The following is a 13,639-nucleotide window of genomic DNA, read 5'->3' as shown; positions in this document are numbered from 1 at the left end:
TGTTGCCATGATGGGAGTTTTTTCTAACTTAATCTATAGATTCACTTCAATCCCAATTGAAACTCAACAAACTATTTTGTGGATATCAACCAACTGATTGGCAAAAGACCCAGAATTGCCAACCCTGTATTGAAAGAGAAGAACAAAGTGCAAGGACTGATACTACCCTGTTTCGAGATGTACTATAAAGCTATACTAATCGAGGCAGGATGGCAGTGGTAAAAGAATAGATAAATGAATCAATGGAATGAAATAGAGAGCCCACATAAATATAGCAAAATTATCTTTGACAAAGGAGCAAAGGCAATACAATAGAGCAAAGGTAGTATTTTCAATAAATCATGCTGGAACAACTGGACATTGAAAGGTAAAAAAATGACCTTACATACAGACCTTATACCATTCACAAAAATTATGGTGAAACTCCTAGATGATAACATAAAAGAATAGTGAATTGACTTTGGGTATGGCAATGACTTTTTAGATATAATACCAAAGGATTATATCCACAAAAGAAATAATTGATAAGCTGGACTTCATTAAGATTAAAGCCTTCTGCTCTTTAAAAGACAATGTCAATTCAAGACTGGGAGAAAATATTTGTAAAAGACACATTTGACAAGGTAATATGTATACAAAATATACAAAGTACTCTAAAAACTCAACAATAAGAAAATGAACAACCTGTTTTAAAAAAGGGTAAAAGATAAGAACAGGCACCTCACTAAAGAAGATATTCCCATGGGAAGGAAGCTTATGAAAACATGTTCCATATCATGTGTCATTATAGAATTGCAAATCAAAACAAATCACTACACACTGAAAAGAATGGTTAAAACCCGAAGCACTGACAACATAAAATGCCAGTGAGGATGTAGAGCAACAGGCTCCATGACTGCTGGTGGGAACACAAAATGGTGTGGCCACTTTGGTGGTTTCTTACAAAACTAAAAATGCTTTTACCATACAATCCAGCGATTGCACTGCTTGGTATTTACTCACATGCATCACAAACTTATGTCTACGTGAAAACCTGCAATATTTATAGCAGCTTTATTAGTGATTGTCAAAACTTAGAAGCAACAGGAGTGGACACAGCTCATCATACATTTGCCCAAATCCACAGACTATACAACACCCATGATGTAAACTGTGGACTGCAGGTAATGATGATAATAATGATACTTCAACGTCAGATCATCAATTGTAATAAAGGTACCTCTGTGGTGTGGGATGTCAATAGTGGGGAAGGTTGTGTGTGTATATGTGGGGGCAGGTGGTGCATGGGAACTTTTTGTACTTACTGCTCAATTTTGCTGTTAACCTGAAACTACTCTAAAAAATAAAGTTTATTGAAAAACAACAAAAATGAAAGAGCACCAAGGGAAGAACTTTTGTTATTGCTGTGTTTTTAGAGGGCTGATACAAAAAAATGAATTCTCATTGCATTTTGAGCATTTTGAGTTTGGGGTGTTGGGAGAACAGAAGGCAGAATCTATCTAACAGGCAATCAGAAAACCAGGCTTAGGAGAGATGGTCCCAAGGTAACAGAGTTGGGAGCCATTTAGGGTGGAGTGGGGACCACCACAGCCATGGGTTATCTTACCCAGGAAGGCAGTAGGTCTAGAGAGTAAAAGGCCAAGAAGGGGATCCAGGGTCTCTGGACTTTAGGCAGTGGACAGAGGAGCAGGCAAAGAGGTAATTCTGTGCCCTGGTGGTTCAAGAAAGATGAGGCCTGGGCATTGAGACTATAGGGAGGCCGAGAAGGAGGCTGAGAGGGCAAGGCCTGGGGGCCACAGTTGGACTCCACAAGGAGGGAGGCCACGTTGAGGCCAGAGAGGAATAAGGAGCTGAGTTGGAAGGGAGTGGGGTGCTGTTGGTTTGGGGTGGGAGAGATGAGGGAGTGAACCTTTTCCCTCAGAGTCTGGAGTTTGGCAGGGAAAGCAGTAGGACAGAGGTTTGAGAGGGTGGCAGAGCTCAGGGAAGGTGTTTATAGGGTGAGGGAAGTAGAGGAGTGTTTATAGACTTGGGAGACAGAGTCTTCAGAGCCAACCCAGGGAACAGGTGGAAAAAGTACAGTACTTTTTCATGAGTTGCTTCCATTTATTATAGAAAAAGTACCTTGAAAAAAAAAAAAAGAAACAAAAGAAAAAGTACCTTACTGATTCTTTAAATGGAAAACACTCATAATTCCATCTCCTAACCTGCTCAACGGTTCAGTTTTCTCTGATGTCAGGAAGTTTTTCCTGGCAGAGAGAGGCAGGGAATCTAAGGAGGTCTCAGACCAAGACCTCCCCTGGGAAGAGTAGATAGGGCGGGTAAGGAGCCTGGCTGGGCGCTGAGGACTGGACCAGCTGCAAGGGGTTTTAACAAGGAATCTATCAGAAATGAATAAAAAGATTGTTGCACCAGCTCCCTCCCTGGCTCCTGGTCCTCCTCTCCTCTCTTCTCCCTCTCTTCCCTTAGTCCACTACTTCTCAGAGACCCACCCCTGACCCCCATGCACGTGGAGGAGGTGGGGGAGGCCAGGCTACAAGTTGGGGGTGGGGGTGCTGGCAGTAATTGAATCCAGGGGCCAGAGACAGGCAGAGGCCGATGGCTTTTCCCGGCCTAATTAGAGGGATTTTTTTTTAAACCCAGGAAACAAATCCATATGGTCTGCGATTCTTTTCTCAGGCTCTTTACCCTCCTGAAGTCATAAATGTCGTGGGCTTTTTAGCATGGGGGGGACTGGGCAAAGGGAGGGCCCACAGGCTAAGGTTTCTCTCCTGGAGCTGGGTCCAGGATCTGGGGCCTCCAGCGCCAGGGTCCTGCCCTACCCCCTCCTCCACAAAGCCCCCTGGACTCCTTCTGCTAGTCCTGGCAGGCAGCCTCCATCCCCCACCGACGCAAGCCTCCCCTTCTCCCCAGGCCTCTCTCCCTGCCAAAAACTCTCCCTGTCCACCCGTCCATTCCCATTGCTTCCCTCTGACCCCCAAGCCCACACCCCACCATGGATGCCCACTACTCTGTCTCTTTCCGGTCTTCCATGTGTGACCTGTTCGCACCATCAGGGTGGGCAGAGGTATGTTATGACCTGTTTCCACCATCAAACTGGAAGCTGACCAGAGGCAAAAATTATGCCTTTCCCATCAGTCTGGGGGGCTTCTTGAAGTTTGTGCCAAGCAATTCTATCTGCTATAAATAGCAGAAGGCATTGAGGTTATACCTAAGGCAGGCAGAAGGGAGAGCACCGAGCTTTGTTATTCCTACAGGGACAGCTCAGAGGGCAGACAGACTGGAACCTGGGAGCCAGAGCCCTGAGCACCTTCCGGCTGGCTGTATCGGCTACATCACTGGCTAGCTCACTGTGCCTCCTGGGCCTCTGCTCCTGCTCTGTAGGGTCAAGGCTGCGAGGTGAAGTGGGAGAGGCAGGGACTTGCTGTAACAGCAGGAGAGAGGGGTGCTCTGAGCAGCAGCTGAGTGGTCTTGCTCAGGGCCATGGAAGCTAGGAGGGCACTTTGGGTGCCCTCGGAGTGTATGGGTAGGAGGAAGTTTTTCTGCTACCTTCTGCTCCTGAGTCTCTCAGAACTAGCTGGGCTTTGGGAATTTATTTGCAGAGAATATCTTGTCCATGAGATCTCAAGGGGGGACCACTTCTTGGCCTTTTGGCTAAGATCAAGTGTGAGACCTCAAGGGGATTGTGAGAAAAGTCCAAAGTATCTGGAGGCGCAGGGTCTATGGGTTCCACTCTACTGTGTGACCTTGGGAGAGTCACTGTGCCTCTTTGAGCCTCCATTTCCCCATCTGTACAGTGAGGTGATTGTATGAATAGCTGTCCAGCAGGCGCAGCACTGGGGATTAGTTAGCATGACCCGGCCCTGTGTTCTCAGGAAGCTTATGGTTCAGAGGAAATGAAGAAGGGCCTTGACTAATGATCTAAGAGGGACTGGAGCAGGCCTTGTGCGGAGGGTGGCCCAGGAGGCAGACAGGTGTCTGGTGCATTAGTGTCCAGCCCTGTGTCAGCTGCAGCTAAGCTCCGTGAGCATTCTCCCTCACTGCCCCCGTCCCACAGGCTTCCTCCAGCTCTTGCCTGGAGGCCCAAGCCATGTCTGTCTCACAAATTGGTGCCTGTGGGTGGCTTTTCCTTCTCCAGTTGTGGTCATCATTGTCATAGGCCAAGAATGGGGAGGCACAAGCTGCTGGCCTGGCTGGAATGGCTGGAAAAACTGTGAATCGTTTTTTTTGCCAAACCTTGTCAGGCTGGATTAAGCCCCAGGGCTGGCCTCTGTAAATGAGCCGAGCTCTCTCTCCCTCCCCATACTCCCCCTTTCTGTATCTGTCTATCTGAGTACAGTTGGGTCCCAGGTTTTCTTGAATGGTTCTGTGCCGGCTGATGAAGCCTGCATGCTGAAAAGGCTCTGTGTGGAAGCAGCTCTGAGCAGGCAGCCGTGAGGTGGGCTGCATTCATCACTGTGGAAAGGACCACAGTCAGTACCTACTGTTCATGGAGCCCTGGGGGAGGGCAGTGGGGATTGGGAGGGGCAGAGATGAATCAGCTCATAATTTCATAAAAGATGTAAAGCAAAGCCTCAAAGTGGAATAGAGTGCTTTCTATGCAAAGTTCTTTTTTTTTTTTTTAGAGACAGAGTCTCACTTTGTCACCCTTGGTAGAGTACCGTGGCGTCACAGTTCACTGCAACCTCCAGCTCTTGGGCTTAAGCAATTCTTTTGCCTCAGCTTCCCAAGTAGCTGGGACTACAGGTGCCCGCCAAAACGCCCAGCTATTTTTTTGTTGTAGTTTGGCCAGGGCCGGGTTTGAACCCTCCACCCTCAGTATATGGGGCCGTTGCCCTACTCACTGAGCCACAGGTGCCGCCCTCTATGCAAAGTTCTGAGGAGGTCCCAGAGGTGATGCAAGAGGGAGATCTGGAGAGCCTTCCAAGAGGAGCTGTAAAGGGATGTGGCTGTAAGCAGGCACTGAAGGCCCAGGCGGGACAATGTGGCTGGGCTCAGGGAACACAAAGGCAGGGAAGGGTATGAGGAGAGCAGCGAGGGAGACAGGCTGGGCAGGCAGGCTGGAGATCCACAGGGTGGGGATGACGATGACTCAGTATCCAGTGAGACCCAGGGCTGTGTTATATCCAAGCCACATACATTAGCTTTAAGTCTTAAAGTGAATCTCCTGGGCAGTGACTGTTTACCCCGATTTTACAACTGAGGAAACAAAGGGTCCAACAGTATATGGGATTATTTTGCCCAAGATCTCAGAGTTGTAAGAGGCAGGTCCCAGAGTATGAGCCCAGGATGGTGTGACTCCAAAGCCCACATTCTTCCCCCTGTGTCCCTTGGTGGGAGGGAGTAGCAGAAGTGGAGAGTGTTCTGGCAAGTGGGTCTAAAACACTTCATTTCAGGTACCTGGGAAGGCCCCCCTGAGCCTACTCAGTGGGACCCAGCAGAGCCCAAGACAGGGAGGGGTTGGAGTATGTTAAGAAGGCACGCTTTTCTGAACCCCAAACTTAGGCACTGGGAATCTAGTGGATAGACATAGGCAACTGGGGATGGCTCAGGGGTCTAAGCAAAGGCCTTCATGGTAGGGGTTGGGGCTGCAGTGTGGCCATGCTGGCCTGGCCCACGTGGCTCTGTGCCAGGCTCCCAGTGGCGCCAGCCTCCTGCAGCCCGGGGTAGAGTGCTGGGAACAAAGGGGAGGCGGGTGCTGATGGTGGTATCAAGGTTAAGACTCCAGGCTCTGAACTGGGATCCCCTTTCTTCTTCCCCTTGTGGGCTCCAGCTGTCCCTGCCACTCCTTGGAAGGGGAATGAACCTTTGGCAAAATCAAAATGGGGTCACTTTGTCTTCCACCTCCATCCCCTCTCTGGGTTTAATTCCAGTCCTGCCCCAGGGTCCCTACCTCCCCAGACCCCCACCCACTCCACACCCACTTCCATCTCCACCCTCAGCTTCTCTGCCAGCTCCAGGGTCAGCCTAGCCTTGGGGGAAGGACAGGAGATGAGGACACTAAGGTAAGGTCAGACTGGCTCCCAAGTGGTCTTAGGCGAACCTCTGGGCTTCAGTTGTCTCATGTATAAAGGGGACCCAATAATACCTCTCAGGCAGGGCTAATGAGATGATAACCTCAAATTGTGGTTGTGAAAGTGCTTTGTAAACTTTAAAATGCTGGGTAAATGTCATCCGTTGCCATTAAGCAGTGTCTCCAGAGGCCCCGTGAGTAGCAGCTGTGTTACTTGGCCTGGCTGCTGTGGTGGCTCTGGTTAGTTCCCAGTGCCCAGGTATCTCCTGGGGTCTAAGGCCTTTTGCCCACCTTGAGGCCAGACCCTGCACCCAGAATCCAGGAATCAGGCTGCAAATCCCACTGCTGCCCTCTCCCTGCCCCTTGCTACTGACCTGGACAGTCACTGTCTGTGCCCTCAATGAAGGATCTCTGCTGACAGAGGGCTGCCTGGCATCAGGGCATCCACTCTGAGTTGGGTCTGCCTGAGACAGTTCTGGGCCCATCTGCCAAGTGGACTGTCCTCCCGCCAAGGGGTAGCATTGCCACGCCCACAGAAGGGAGCCAAGCCCCTGCTCCCCGCCCAGGCACTGCAGCACTCTATGCCCCTGCCCTGTCCCTTGGCTAGCCAGGCATCTGGTGGGGGGTGGGAGTGCCACAATCTGGGTGGATTGCAGCCTCCACCACTCACCTGAGTCACTGTTTGGGTTTGCCCAGCCCCAGGGCTTCTGGCAGCCTCCCTGGAGAGGCGGGAGGCAGGCCCCAGCCTGTGGCACTCTCTGGGCATGTGCACAGCCCATGTGCTACCCCAGGAAGAGGGTGGCTGGGTGCCCAGAGCTGCCAGGGTGGCTTCTGCATGAACCTAATGTGATTCTGGCAGCTCCTTCTGTCCTGCCCTGGCTCTCAGTCAACCATTGCCCTGGCAGGGATGGCATAGGGGTCTCAGGGCTGTTCATTAAAGTCTCATAGAAATAGTGTTTTGACCCGTAGTCCCAGCTACTTGGGAGGCTGAGGCAAGAGAATTGCTTAAGCCCAAGAGCTTGAGGTTGCTGTGAGCTGTGATGCCAGGGCACTCTACTGAGGGCAACATAGTAAGACTCTGTCTCAGAAAAGAAAGAAAGAAAGAAAAACAGTGTTTTGACAGGAGATCTAAGTTGTGGTTCTCTTGGCACAACCCAATCCCAATCGGATTTTTAGATAATTTCCCTCTTTGTTTCACCTGAACTTAGAGCTCCTTGAGATAAGACACAGGCTCTTGCTAACTAGCCCTACACCAGTGGCCAGGAGGTGGATGGGATGGGTCTCAGGCAGGATGGGGGCAACAAGAGGGCTGGGACCTGAGGACCAGAGCTGGCCCCCTTCAGCCGGCCCATAGCCTTGAGGCTATAGCATTTCATTCAGAGGTGCTGGGCCAGAGGGACTAGTTGAGGGGCTAGGAGAGTGAGGCTGGGTCAAGGTGGCTCAGCTTCAAAACCTGAAGTCCCCTGAAGGTAGAGATGACATCCTCCCTCCCAGTATCCCACGGCAAAGCCCCTCCTCATCCCAGGGAAAGCCCTTTCTTTTCCCCCTTCTCAGCAAAGCTTCTAGAAGGAGAGTTATACAGGGGTGTCTCCACCACCACCTTCCTTGCCAGCCTCTCCTGTCGCCACTGCCATCTAACCCTGATGCTGATGCCTTCTCACAGTCTGGCCCAGAGGCTTATGCCACCCCTCCCTCCTGGGCCCCCTGCACTTCCTGCATGGGGAGCTCCTCCTGCCTCCCCCCTGGAAACTTGCTCTTTTCTTAGGCCCCCCTGCTGCGATGCTGTAAGATGCAGGCCTCTCAGCTCACTGACTGGCCCTCCTTGGTCACCTGCCTGCTCATTTTTCTCTGGTCACCTAAGCAAGTCCTATCCAAAGGCTCTCTCTCCTTGTCCCATTGGGACCTCACTCAGTGGCTGGCAGAGCCTTCCACTGTAACCCTGAAATTTCCCTGACCTCCTGCCACATACAGCAGGCCTCCCCATCCATGCGGAATACATTCCAGGACCCCCAGTAGATGCCTGAAACCATAGGTAGCACCCAACACTGGATATATTATGGTGTTTTTGATCCAATAGTAAGTTGGCTACTAAGAGTCTGAGGGGTGGGTAGTGTAGACAACATGGATAGTGCTGGACAAAGCGAGGATCCACGTCCCAGGCAGGAGTGGAGCCACATGGCGTGAGATTTCATCACGCTACTGAAAACGATGTGCAATTTAAAACTTATGAATGGTCTCTTTCTGGAATTTTCCACTTAATATTCTCGGACGGCAGTTGATCATGGGTAACTAAAACCAGGGAAAGCAAAACCTCAGATAAGGCGGGACCTCTGTGTGACCAGATGCTTCCTGACCTTCTTCCCTGATGTCCCATGGACTCCTCCAGCTCAACATGGAATTCTTGATCTTCCAGGAAGCCTGCCGCTCCTGCCAGCTCCCTGTCTCTGAACAGCTCCATCTCCCCCTCGGTTGCCAAGGCTTGAGCCTGGGAGTCAACAGTCCTCTCTGCTGTGCTGTGTTCCTGTTTGATCTGGTGCCAAGGCCAGTTCTTTCTCCCGCTTTAATATTTCCTGAATTGTTTCCCTGTTTCCCTCACTGCTGCTGGTTCCCTCCGACCTGAAGCTCCAACCTCCCAGCTGGTCTTCCTGCCTCTAGTTCCTGACTCCTTCCAGAATGTTCTCTTGCTCGGCCAACCTCCGTAGCTTCTCCATTCAGTCCACATTCCTTAGCCTGGCATTCGAGTCTTCATTAGCTCTGGCTGTTTCTCACTTATGCCCATCGTTATTTATGCCAGTCAACGTTAAACCCTCCCTGTTCGTGTTCTTGCTCCAGCTGTTTCTTCTGCCTGAAATAGTCCATTCCTGGCTCTTTCCATCCCCACTGTTCAAGTGCCATTCAGCCTTCCAGGATCAATACAAGTGCCTCCCTTGAAGGGCCCACCAGGTCCCTGTAATGAAGAATTGTTCCTTCTTTGGACCCCTTTTCCACCACGATACCTGTGTGATTTCTTATGATTCTTATTAGCAATTCACACTTTGGTCTGGGGGCCTTGCTCAGTTACCTGGTGCAAAGGAAGGAGCTCAAGTTTGATTTAGCATGGAGGTTGCTTTTAAGGGGTCAGCTTTTGGAGACTGTACCTCAATTTCTCCCATTCTCAGTCCCCAAGCTTTGAGTAGTACAATATCCCTGCCCTAGGGACAGAACGTGGGACCTCTACTTTAGCTAGCTGGCGATGGCATTCCCTGCCACAGGGATGGGCCCGTCAGTACCAAGGACACTTGGAAACTTTTGCCAGGATTACTAGGACTGAGGCGCTCTCTTCCCCATGACTTTGAACTTCCTGTTGCCACCATAAGGAAACAGCCTATCTGAGGAAATGGAAGCAAGATATGGAAAGAGAGAAACCAGGTCTGGGAATGCTGTTTGAGCCTCTGAACCAAGCTGTGCTTATAGCCAGCCATGCTTACTTTCACTTCTGATGGATGGCATGTTCTCTCAAACTGCCCTGGGTTGGGTTTTCTCCCTCTTACAACACAAACAATCTTAACTGGTATTCAGGGCACAGAGAGGGGAACAACACCTAGGTGGCCAGCTTCTGGGCAGCATCATCTTCCAGGAGGTCACGGTGTGACCTTCCATGGCTCCAACGTTGAGGAAGGAAGGTCTGGCTGTCCTGCGCCCTTTCCCACACATCCTGGGCAGAGTGCTGACACCCCAAGGTCTGTAGGGGTACAACGAGAACCATCTGGACTGTTGATGAAAGCCTCAGACCTGGGTTAGGGCTGGGGCTCGGGATGTGGACGGACGTGAAGCCCCAGCCCAAGGGGTCTCAGGGTGTTCTTCAGCCCCTGCTGTGTGACTCAGAAGAACCCCCAAATTCTATGAGCCACTAGAATATGGGAGGGAGATGGGAACATTCCTAGGTTTTTCCAAAGGGAGCAGTCTCAGCCCAGGAGGTAGACCCAAACCCACCTCTCCCAGGAGCCCTTTTGGAATGTAGCTGGAAATAGCTGGAGCAGGGATTGCCGGGAAGGGACTGCTGGGGTGGGGAAGTTCCCGGATGCTGTGGGAAGAGGGCAGGACTGAGTGCCCTGGGAGGGATGGGGGGGTAAGAACTGGAATGCCCTGAATGTTCTTCCACAATGGAGCCTTTGGGAAATATTCCTAGCCTCACCTCTGGGATTGTTGAGGCCTGGAATAGGTGCCCTCAGGGTATTGTGGGAAATGGGGATCACTGCAGAAAACCCTGACTTCTAGTTGAGTTTGGGAGGAATCACTCTGTGTGTGGGGATAATGAGAGTCACTCAGGGTCTGAATGGGGCACTGCACCAGAGCCCCTGAGGGTGTGTGCTGAGAAGGCCCAGCCTGCTTTGATGGAGCTAGACAGCAATCTCCAGCCTGGCCTGGTTTAGGGCAGGAGGATGGCCAGGGAGCTGGGTGTTGCTGGGAAGAGTCAGCATGAGGCCAGAAGTGTTGGGAGAAGCATGGGGGGTGGGGCAGGAGGCCAAAGGAGCCTTCCTCACTTTGATTCTTCTGTATCCAGCCACCTAAGGGCTCAGCCTTGTCCTCTGGCCTTCTGCCCACCAGCTGCCACAAAGCTGGAGAGGAATCTGCTTTGCATTATCAGAGGAGACGCCTCCCCCAGGCATATGGTCAGCAGACCCCCCAGCCTGGAGCATCATGGGAAATGTCTCCTTTTAACCCCTGTGCAGTTTTAGTCCCTTCTTCCCTGGAACACTGGGTTGCAGGCTCTGTGGCCTCCCATGCCCCTTCCCACTGGGTGAAGAGGCCTTTCACATTGCTCTAAGTCTTCTCTCAGCATCACTGTCCTGGATGAAATAGGAGAGGCTAGGTGCTTAGGAAAGAGATGGGACCCTGATGGGCTGGCAAAGATGAAGGGTCTCTTCCTTCAGCCTAGAGAAGGAGAGAGACAGAGAGAGGCTCCAGGCCTCAGAAGAGAGGAGAGAGTGAGGAGGAAGAGGGAGAATACAGGCCTCAGTCTGGAGGAGACTGACAGATGATGCAGGAAAAAGCAAGAGAGCCTCCAGCTATCCTCTGAGCTCCATTAGGGGGTGGAATGAGTCCTGCCCGGGGGAGGGTACGAAACTCCAGAGCTGAGCCGCCCTATTTGGTGGCCACCAGCTCCACGGGGCTACTGAGCACTTGAATAGGGCTACTCCAAATTGAGATGTGCTATAGGACTAAAATACACACTGGATTTTGACAACTTAGGATCAAAAATATAAGATATTTTATTAATAATTTTAAAATATTGATTATATGTTGAAATAATAGTTTGGCTTTATTGGGCTAAATAAAATATATTATTAAGTTCACCTGTTTCTTTTTACTCATGTAACGTGGGTACTAAAAATTTTAAATCACATGTATGTCACTTGCATTATATTTTAATTGGATGGAGTTGCCTCAGACCACACTCATTCATTTATTCGGCATAATATTATTGAGTGCCAACTATATGCCAGGCAAGGTGCTAAGGATTAGAAGGTGAGCAAAACCAGACCCTGTCTCTGGTTTTCTGGAGTTTATAATAATCAAATAATCACTCAGACAGGGGCCTAATTACAAAGAAAGATTAAATGGTCTAAAGGAAGGGCGTGAACACGATCTTCTCTGAAACTAGGTTGGACTGAATTCAGACAGAGTGTCCCCAAGAAAGCACAAATTTGGGAAAGAAGGGGAAATAGTGTTCCAGATAGAAGGGACGGCAGAACATGCAAAGGCCCTGTGGCTAGAGGGAACAGCAAAGCTTGAAGAATTATAAGCAGGCTGGTTTGGGGGAGCTCAGAGAGTGACGAGGAGGATGGCTGGAGCAAGCAGAGAGTCTGGGGGAGCTGGCAGGGACCTTACTCAGCCCTCTGAGGCAACATCAAAGATGCGATGTCAACAAAGCACTTTAGCAGTTGAGAAAGAATCAGAGAAGGAGGGATGGAAGAAGGGCAAAGAGGGTTTCTCCACAATGTGGTGGGTGGGGGAAGACAGAGGGGATCTCTTAAGGGCATTTCCCCACCCCAACCCCCAAGGGCCCTGGGCCCATGCCAGCCACTCTCTCACCCCCACGGTACCCCACTCGTTCTGAGGAGCTCTCCTAAACCCCTCTTCTTGCCATTTTGTATGCGCCCTCCTTGACTTCAGCCCACCGCTGACTCCCACCGCCTCCCTGCTTATCCCCCTCCCCCACACTCAGAGCAGATGCTTTCCAAAACGTAAGTCTGTCTATAGCACCCTCTGCTTAAGTCCCCCCCAACCCCCAGAGTTCCAAGAATGTAGTTCCGGCCCCTCAGCGTGTCCATTCACAAGCACCTTCCTCTGGGCCCTACTGACCTGCTGCCCACTCACTCCCCAGAGTCTCCCCAGCCCTGGCTGCTCTGTGTTCTTTCCCTCTCCAGCACCTGTGCTGATTCCTCTGCCGGAAGCACTCTCTTCCCCCGGTTTGTTGACTCTGCTCATCCTGATGTGTTTGGCTTCCATATCCCTTCTCCGACAATCCGTCCCTGACCCCTGGTGTGGGTATGTCTTGGCTGGGACCCTGTTAGGTGATACACACCCTATAGGGCCTGTTGTATCTCTCTCAAGAATGTAAGATCACTGAAGGCAGGGATTTGTGTCTCCCTTATTTCCACAGGACAGCATCTGACTCACCCCCACTAGGCAAGAGTCTGGCAAAGAGTAGAGAGCCATTCTTAAGGCAAAGAGTGTATTTCCCCCATCAGAATAAGGGTCCCTTAGGAAAGGAGTTGTGCCTCCCTCTTCAGATTAGACGAATCCTCATGTCTGGGACTATCTCCTTTATCACATGGGAGACTTCCTCAAGAAAGAGATTATCTTCCCCATAACACTGGAAGTTTTCCCAGTACCAGGATTATTTCTCTTTCCTACACGAATCTCTCACCCACACTTGTTATCTTCCTTAGGGGTGAAGAGGGCGATGAAGACAAAGAGCCTCCCTCTACTCCATGTCTAACCCTTGGCAAGCACTGAGCTGGCCTCTCTCCCTGGATCCTGAAGTCAGGAAGGCTTGTTTGCTGTTCTCACTGAAGAGCAGCCTCCTCCAGCCTTCTCCGGGGACCACAAACCAGTCCCACCAGAGGATCTGGCCAAGCCACCAGCAGGAGCTGAGAAGCTCTGACCACCTACCTGGCCAGATTTGGAGAGGGGCAAATCTTGTGCCTGGGAACCCTGCAGACCTGGGAGCTCCCAGGCCTGGGCTAGGTAGGGCTCAAAGCCAGGCTGGCAGAAGCCCAGGTTAGGACCTACCCACAAGAGCCTCGAGGGAGGAGCCTGCCTAACTCCAGGCCGGCCAGCCAGCCAGCCTCCCGCCAGGCCATCTGGATCCAGATTTTGTGTGTGTGTGTGTGTGTGTGTGTGTGTGTGTGTATTGTCTCCCAGGCAGTGTGGGTGGCTGGAAGCTACAAGGCTGTGACCTGGCTGTCCTAGCAAGCTTCTGACTCCCCTGTGGTCAGTTTCACTTTTGACATCTGGTCAAGTTCACAGCTGGCCATTTTCCTGCAGGGTCATTTTCACTTTCCCTCTCCAAGACCTGGGGCAAAGAGCCCGTACTCCTTCCCTGCTCCACTTAACTCCACAGCTACGCATGTGAACTTTCTG

This window comes from Otolemur garnettii, unplaced genomic scaffold (assembly GCF_000181295.1).
Source record: "Otolemur garnettii isolate 467f Iridium unplaced genomic scaffold, OtoGar3 scaffold00018, whole genome shotgun sequence".
NCBI classification, from domain to species: Eukaryota; Metazoa; Chordata; class Mammalia; order Primates; family Galagidae; genus Otolemur; species Otolemur garnettii.
Note: the sequence above shows the minus strand (reverse complement) of the source record.